The sequence below is a fragment of the Trachypithecus francoisi genome, unplaced genomic scaffold (assembly GCF_009764315.1).
Source record: "Trachypithecus francoisi isolate TF-2019V2 unplaced genomic scaffold, Tfra_2.0 Lachesis_group3, whole genome shotgun sequence".
Taxonomy (NCBI): domain Eukaryota; kingdom Metazoa; phylum Chordata; class Mammalia; order Primates; family Cercopithecidae; genus Trachypithecus; species Trachypithecus francoisi.
In genome coordinates this window covers 79,262,028-79,269,164 of record NW_022681468.1, presented here as the reverse complement: position 1 = coordinate 79,269,164, position 7,137 = coordinate 79,262,028, and the positions used below count along the sequence as shown (strand labels likewise).

Below are 7,137 nucleotides of genomic sequence, written 5' to 3'. Positions count from 1 at the left end.
ACACAACATATATGACTTAAATATAATTTTTTAAAAAGTTTTGAATAAAAACACAGAACTGATGAAAGATTAATGATCAATTCAAAACCTCAAAAGACTTAAAACTTTAGATTGAAAAAGTTTATTGAACATAAGTGAAAATCCACCTGAGGAAACATATTTATACCTGTGCTAGATTTTTATTTTACATTTAAAAATATGCTTAAAATGTTTTTCAACCATCTAGACCAGACTAAAAAATAGGTTAACATAAAAAGTAAAAGATAATCATGCTGATTTCCGATTTTTCATATCGAAGATATTGGATTAACATCCAAAGAGTTTCCTCAGATCTCAGGACTCTATATCTGTATTTGGGGACCAAAGAAGCACATTCCATGATTACTCACATCTTCTTCAAATAAAGGTATAAAAATCACACCTCTTTTGGCTTAGGATTGTCTTGGCAATGCGGGTTCTTTTTTTGGTTCCATATGAACTTTAAAGCAGTTTTTTCCAATTCTGTGAAGAAAGTCATTGGTAGCTTAATGGGAATGGCATTGAGTCTATAAATTACCTTGGGCAGTACGACCATTTTCACAATACTGATTCTTCCTATCCATGAGCATGACATGTTCTTCCATTTATTTGTGTCCTCTTTTATTTCACTGAGCAGTGGTTTGTAGTTCTCCTTGAAGAGGTCCTTTACATCCCTTGTAAGTTGGATTCCTAAGTATTTTATTCTCTTTGAAGCTACTGTGAATGGGAATTCACTCATGAGTTGGCTTTCTGTTTGTCTGTTACTGGTGTATAAGATTGCTAGTGACTTTTGCACATTGATTTTGTATCCTGGGACTTTGCTGAAGTTGCTTATCAGCTTAAGGAGATTTTGGGCTGAGACAATGGGGTTTTCTAAATATACAGTCATGTCATCTGCAAACAGGGACAATTTGACTTCTTCTTTTCCTAACTGAATACCCTTGATTTCTTTCTCTTGCCTGATTGCCCTAGCCAGAACTTCCAAGACTATGTTGAATAGGAGTGGTGAGAGAGGGCATCCCTGTCTTGTGCCAGTTTTCAAAGGGAATTTTTCCAGTTTTTGCCCATTCAGTATGATACTGGCTGTGAGTTTGTCATAAATAGCTCTTATTATTTTGAGATACGTTTCATCAATACCGAATTTATTGAGAGTTTTTAGCATGAAGGGCTGTTGAATTTTGTCAAAGGCCTTTTCTGCATCTGTTGAGATAATCATGTGATTTTTGTCTTTGGCTCTGTTTATATACTGGATTATGTTTACTGATTTGCGAATGTTGAACCAGCCTTGCATCCCATGGATGAAGCCCACTTGATCATGGTGGGTAAGCTTTTTGATGGATTCAGTTTGCCAGTATTTTATTGAGGATTTTTCATCGATGTTCATCAGGGATATTGGTCTAAAAATCTCTTTTTTTGTTGTATCTCTGTCAGGCTTTGGTAACAGGATGATGTTGGCCTCATAAAATGAGTTAGGGAGGATTCCCTCTTTTTCTATTGATTGGAATAGTTTCAGAAGGAATGGTACCATCTCCTCCTTGTGCCTCTGGTAGAATTTGGCTGTGAATCCATCTGGTCCTGGACTTTTTTTTGGTTGGTAGGCTATTAATTATTGCCTCAATTTCAGAGCCTGCTATTGGTCTATTCACGGATTCAACTTCTTCCTGGTTTAGTCTTGGGAGAGTGTAAGTGTCCAGGAAATTATCCATTTCTTCTAGGTTTTCTAGTTTATTTGTGTAAAGGTGTTCATAGTATTCTCTGATGGTAGCTTGTATTTCTGTGGGGTCCGTGGTGATATCCCCTTTATCATTTTTTATTGTGTCTATTTGATTCTTCTCTCTTTTTTTTGATTATTAATGTTTATTATAATCCTACCATCAATCTGCCTCCTAACTCCAGCTTCAACAGGCTTTAAATCCAAAGGCTTAAATACATTTGCCAACATGTCAAAAAGAACCTTTAATACTTCTTTTGATTGCCACTTATGCTTTCTTGCCAGATGCCTTTGGAGCAGGTGCTTTCTGGGCTGGAGTTTTTGACCCTTCTGAGCTTTTGGAGCAGGCGCAGCCTTCTGGCTTGTGGCCTTCCGGGCAGGAACCTTCTGGGCTGGAGCCCTTTTACTCACAGTGGTCATCTTTTTGTCTGGAACTTTAGCAGCAGGAGCAGCAGTACCCTTAGTACCAGGTGCTTTTTTGGGAGAAGCTTTCAGGAGAGCTGCCTTTTGAAGCTTCTTAACTTCATTCTTGATTATTCTGTTCCTCATTTTCTTTGCCTTCATAACTTTAAAACGATCAAAATCTGTCATCTTGGCTTTCCTTTCTCTGGCTTCAGTCTTCTTGGCCCATCGTGTGACTGCCCATTTTGTATTGATGTCTGCCTTCTGCCAGGCTTGTTGGACATACTTCTGGCGGGCACTGTGTGGAAACTTGAGGGTGAAATCAGTGAGCTGCATGCACTTGAAAGGCATGGCCTGTCTCCTCACTTGAGTGCAAGGTCCATCGACCAAAGCCCTGTTCTGATCAATAATATCTACAATCGCGACCAATTTTCCGACATGAGGTCCAAAGGAGACGTAGGCCACCCGGCCAACCTCCACGAAGCGCCTGAACACCATGTTGGCGGCGTTAGGCGAGAAGGCTCTTTACTTCTTTATTAGTCTTGCTAGTGGTCGATCGATTTTGTTGATCTTTTCAAAAAACTAGCTCCTGGATCCATTGATTTTTTGGAGGGGTTTTTGTGTCTGTATCTCCTTCAGTTCTGCTCTGATCTTAGTTATTTCTTGCCTTTTGCTAGCTTTTGAATGTGTTTGCTCTTGCTTCTCTAGTTCCTTTAATTGTGATGTTAGGGTGTCAATTTTAGATCTTTCCTGCTTTCTCTAAGCCAAAAGAACAAAGCTGAAGGCATCATGCGACCTGACTTCAAACTATACTACAAGGCTATGGTAACCAAAACAGCATGGTACTGGTACCACAACAGAGAAATAGACCAATGGAACAGAACAGAGTCCTCAGAAATAATACCACACATCTACAGCCATCTGATCTTTGACAAACCTGACAAAAACAAGAAATGGGGAAAGGATTCCCTGTTTAATAAATGGTGCTGGGAAAATTGGCTAGTCATAAGTAGAAAGCTGAAACTGGATCCCTTCCTTACACCTTATACAAAAATTAATTCAAGATGGATTAGAGACTTAAATGTTAGACCTAAAACCATAAAAACCCTAGAAGAAAACCTAGGTGATGTCATTCAGGACATAGGCATGGGCAAGGACTTCATGTCTAAAACACCAAGAGCAATGGCAACAAAAGCCAAAATTGACAAATGAGATCTAATTAAACTAAAGAGCTTCTGCACAGCAAAAGAAACTACCATCAGAGTGAACAGGCAACCTACAGTATGGGAGAAAAGTTTTGCAATCTACTCATCTGACAAAGGGTTATATCCAGAACCTATAAAGAACTAAATCAAATTTACAAGAAAAAAAAAAAGAAACCATCAAAATGTGGGCAAAGGATATGAACAGACACTTCTCAAAAGAAGACATTCATACAGACAACAAACACATGAAAAAATGCTCATCATCACTCGCCACCAGAGAAATGCAAATCAAAACCACAATGAAATACCATCTCACACCAGTTAGAATAGCAATCATTAAAAAATCAGGAAACAACAGGTGCTGGAGAGGATGTGGAGAAATAGGAGCACTTTCACACTGTTGGTGGAACTGTAAACCAGTTCAGTGGCACATATACACCATGGAATACTATGCAGCCATCAAAAAGGATGAGTTTGCGTCCTTTGTAGGGACATGGATGCAGCTGGAAACCATCATTCTTAGCAAACTATCACAAGAAGAGAAAACCAAACACCGCATGTTCTCACTCATAGGTGGGAACTGAACAATGAGATCACTTGGACTCGGGAAGGGGAACATCACACACTGGGGCCTATCATGGGGAGGGGGGAGGAGGGAGGGATTGCATTGGGGAGTTATACATGATATAAACGTCATGCACATGTACCCTAGAACTTAAAGTATAATAAAAAAAAAAAAAAAAAAAAAAAAACATTGTGGAAAACAGTGTGGCGATTCCTTAAGGATCTAGAACTAGAAATACCATTTGACCCAGCCATCCCATTACTGGGGATATGCCCAAAGGATTATAAGTCATGCTGCTGCTATAAAGACACATGCACACGTGTGTTTATTGTGGCACTATTCACAATAGCAAAGACTTGGAATCAACCCAAATGTCCATCAGTGACAGACTGGATTAAGAAAATGTAGCATATATACACCATGGAATGCTATGCAGTTATAAAAAAGGATGAGTTCGTGTCCTTTGTAGGGACATGGTTGCAGCTGGAAACCATCATCCTCAGCAAACTATTACAAGAACAGAAAGCCAAATACTGAATGTTCCCATTCATAGGTGGGAATTGAACCATGAGATCACTTGGACACAGGAAGGAGAGCATCACACACCAGGTCCCATTGTGGGGAGGGGGTACAGGGGAGGGATAGCATTAGGAGATATACCTAATGTAAATGATGAGTTAATGGGTGCAGCACACCAACACGGCACATGTATACATATGTAACAAACCTGCACGTTGTGCACATGTACCCTAGAACTTAAAGTATTAAAAACACACACACACACACACACACACACACACACCTCGATGAGAAATAAGTTGTGCAGGTGAAGTACATTAAAGTCAATTAAATAGAGAACTATCTTTGAATTAATGCAATTTTAAAAGAAATCTCTGAACTTGAAAACAGATCATTCTATAAAATAAATTGTAAGATGCTAATATTTCACGTTTAAAAAAAAGGGAGTGAGAGGCATCTATAGGGATGAGTATCCTAAATATTAGGTGCTCTACTTGGAGATTTAACAGATTATTACTAGGGAAATAAAACAAAGTCGGAAAAAGTTATAAAATGATATAAGGCATCACCTCAAATTTACAGAAACCTTTTATGCAAATATAAATATAAATTATATTGTGTATATTTTTAACATATTCCAGTGAAAGGCATATTTAGATGTTGAATGACAGATTAAATTCCTTCATGTATTTTTATTTTACATATTTTCAACGATGACTATTTATCAGCTATGTAACACAGAACAAGAAATAATAAAATAATGATTATGTATTAACATAAAATTTAAAATATTTTCATATGCATACAATGACATTAGTTAATATATCTAGAGATTTTTAGCTAATAGAGTATTTTCAGTGATAAACTTGAAGATATAAATTAAACCTGATTATTTTTGAATGACTTAAGTCAATTATTATATATATATATAATAAAAGTGGCATTTATTAAGGAGAGATTTATTTGTATATTTATTATACATTTAAATTAACAAAAAAGTGGAAATTGAGAGTAATTAACGTGGCAAGTGAGAGAAATAATAGCCAAGGTGAGCCTTAAAATAAGTGCCATGATAGAAATGCATGTGTTTAACTTTATCTTAAACAAAGGCCTCAAAGAATGAAACCTTTGGGAATAAGCATATCTGATTTTTTTAATTTTAATAATCTTCATCCATAGATTAATGATTGAGTGAGATATGATGCTAAAAATTTGCTCTGCTGTTGCAATTTTAATGGGAAGAATTAGAGAAGAGATAACAGATGTCTTTGCACTTTTGGCAGGAAAGAGCTTATTTCAAATTCTGTGCTGATTTAAGCCCTGTTTAAAGCTGATTTGTCACCTGGATGATGATTTTTTACTAAAAAGTAGAAAGCTCATCTTGGGGGAAAAGTTAATCTGATGTACTGGCTGTAATTGAAAATCAGAATACGTTTGTGTTTTTCACAACAGTTATGAAAGTTATGTTGCAATGGAAACTAGGATTATATCTCAATCTTTGTAAAAGTATTTTTTATTAAAAGAAAACTTTGGTAAACATTTTTTCTTCCAAAATTTCCTCAGAAAGTTAAATAGAAAAAATCTTAGGAGCTAAATGTGCCAGAACCTATTTTGGTCCATGGAAATTGCCTTTGTCACCCACTTTTCCCTTTCCAGCACCCACCCACCACAAGGCTGACTCAATAGGTGGAGCAGGTGTCACGAATTCCAGTGAGCTCATGAAGTGTTGAATGTGTTCCCGTTGCAAGTCACTTACTATGCTATTATTCCTCAATCCCTGTGGGAGCTCGTTCTTCTGTGTTTACTTATTTTAATGTATTTGACTTACAGAAGAATTAAAACAAAACTCGTCTTTTCTCGGTTTATTTTGACTTTTTCTGATTACTAAGGTAAATACATGGGAGGTTAAGAGAGATGGTGGCTCTTTCTGACCAAACTTCAGATACAGAAGGTCTCTTGCGATTTATGCTGTGTTACATTGGCTAAATAGGTACTTTGCACTTACTAAACTTAATAGTTTCTAAAATTGGAAACTGTTTTTTTTCAAAATTGTATCATATATGTTTCTCTTTTTTCCCAAATGTTTTAGAAAAAGATTAGGAGACTTTTTTTTTTTGATATTTTCTTATATTTGTTTATAAAAAGTTGTAGTGAATTAAAGGCTTGAAATCCGTTGATTTTTAATTTTACAAATGAATCTCTTCCTTCTTCTGTTAAACTACATTTATTAATTATTTTATCTTAGGTGGGCTAAACATTACTGTCAAATTTTATTGCAAGATCTAGAAAATGAAGCCAAGTTACAAATGTCTGTATTGTCAGTAATGTATTTTTCTTAGTCATCCCTAAACTTACTTTTAGCCAGTGTTTTATTAACTAACCTTTCTGCGTTGATATTAATTGTGGAGACAGTCCGGTGTAGTGGATGAAATGTGAACTTTAGAGAAAGATTCCTTCAGTTTTAAGCTGAGCCCTTCAACTTTATAACACATTAGCAGAATATAACATTAAAAATTTAGGAAAAATTAAAAGGATCAGATTCTTCATCTGTAAATGGGGACAAGTATAAATAATGAATGGAAATATTTTGAGGATTTTATGGGGCAGTATATTTTAAATGCCTAATATTATCTAGTTCATGATTGGTGTAAAAAACATCTCTGCTTCTGATCATCCATTGTTAAAATTTCAAACCAGCTGTGAAATAAATGTTGTAA

At 36.0% G+C, this 7,137-nt stretch overlaps 1 pseudogene across 1 annotated transcript; it reads right to left on the bottom strand.

The window, feature by feature from the left end:
- Positions 1-1,872: 1,872 nt before the first annotated feature.
- LOC117069879 lies at positions 1,873-2,655 on the bottom strand (annotated as a pseudogene). The gene has a single exon (XR_004431701.1). The product of XR_004431701.1 is annotated as a 60S ribosomal protein L14-like (transcript).
- Positions 2,656-7,137: the final 4,482 nt, after the last annotated feature.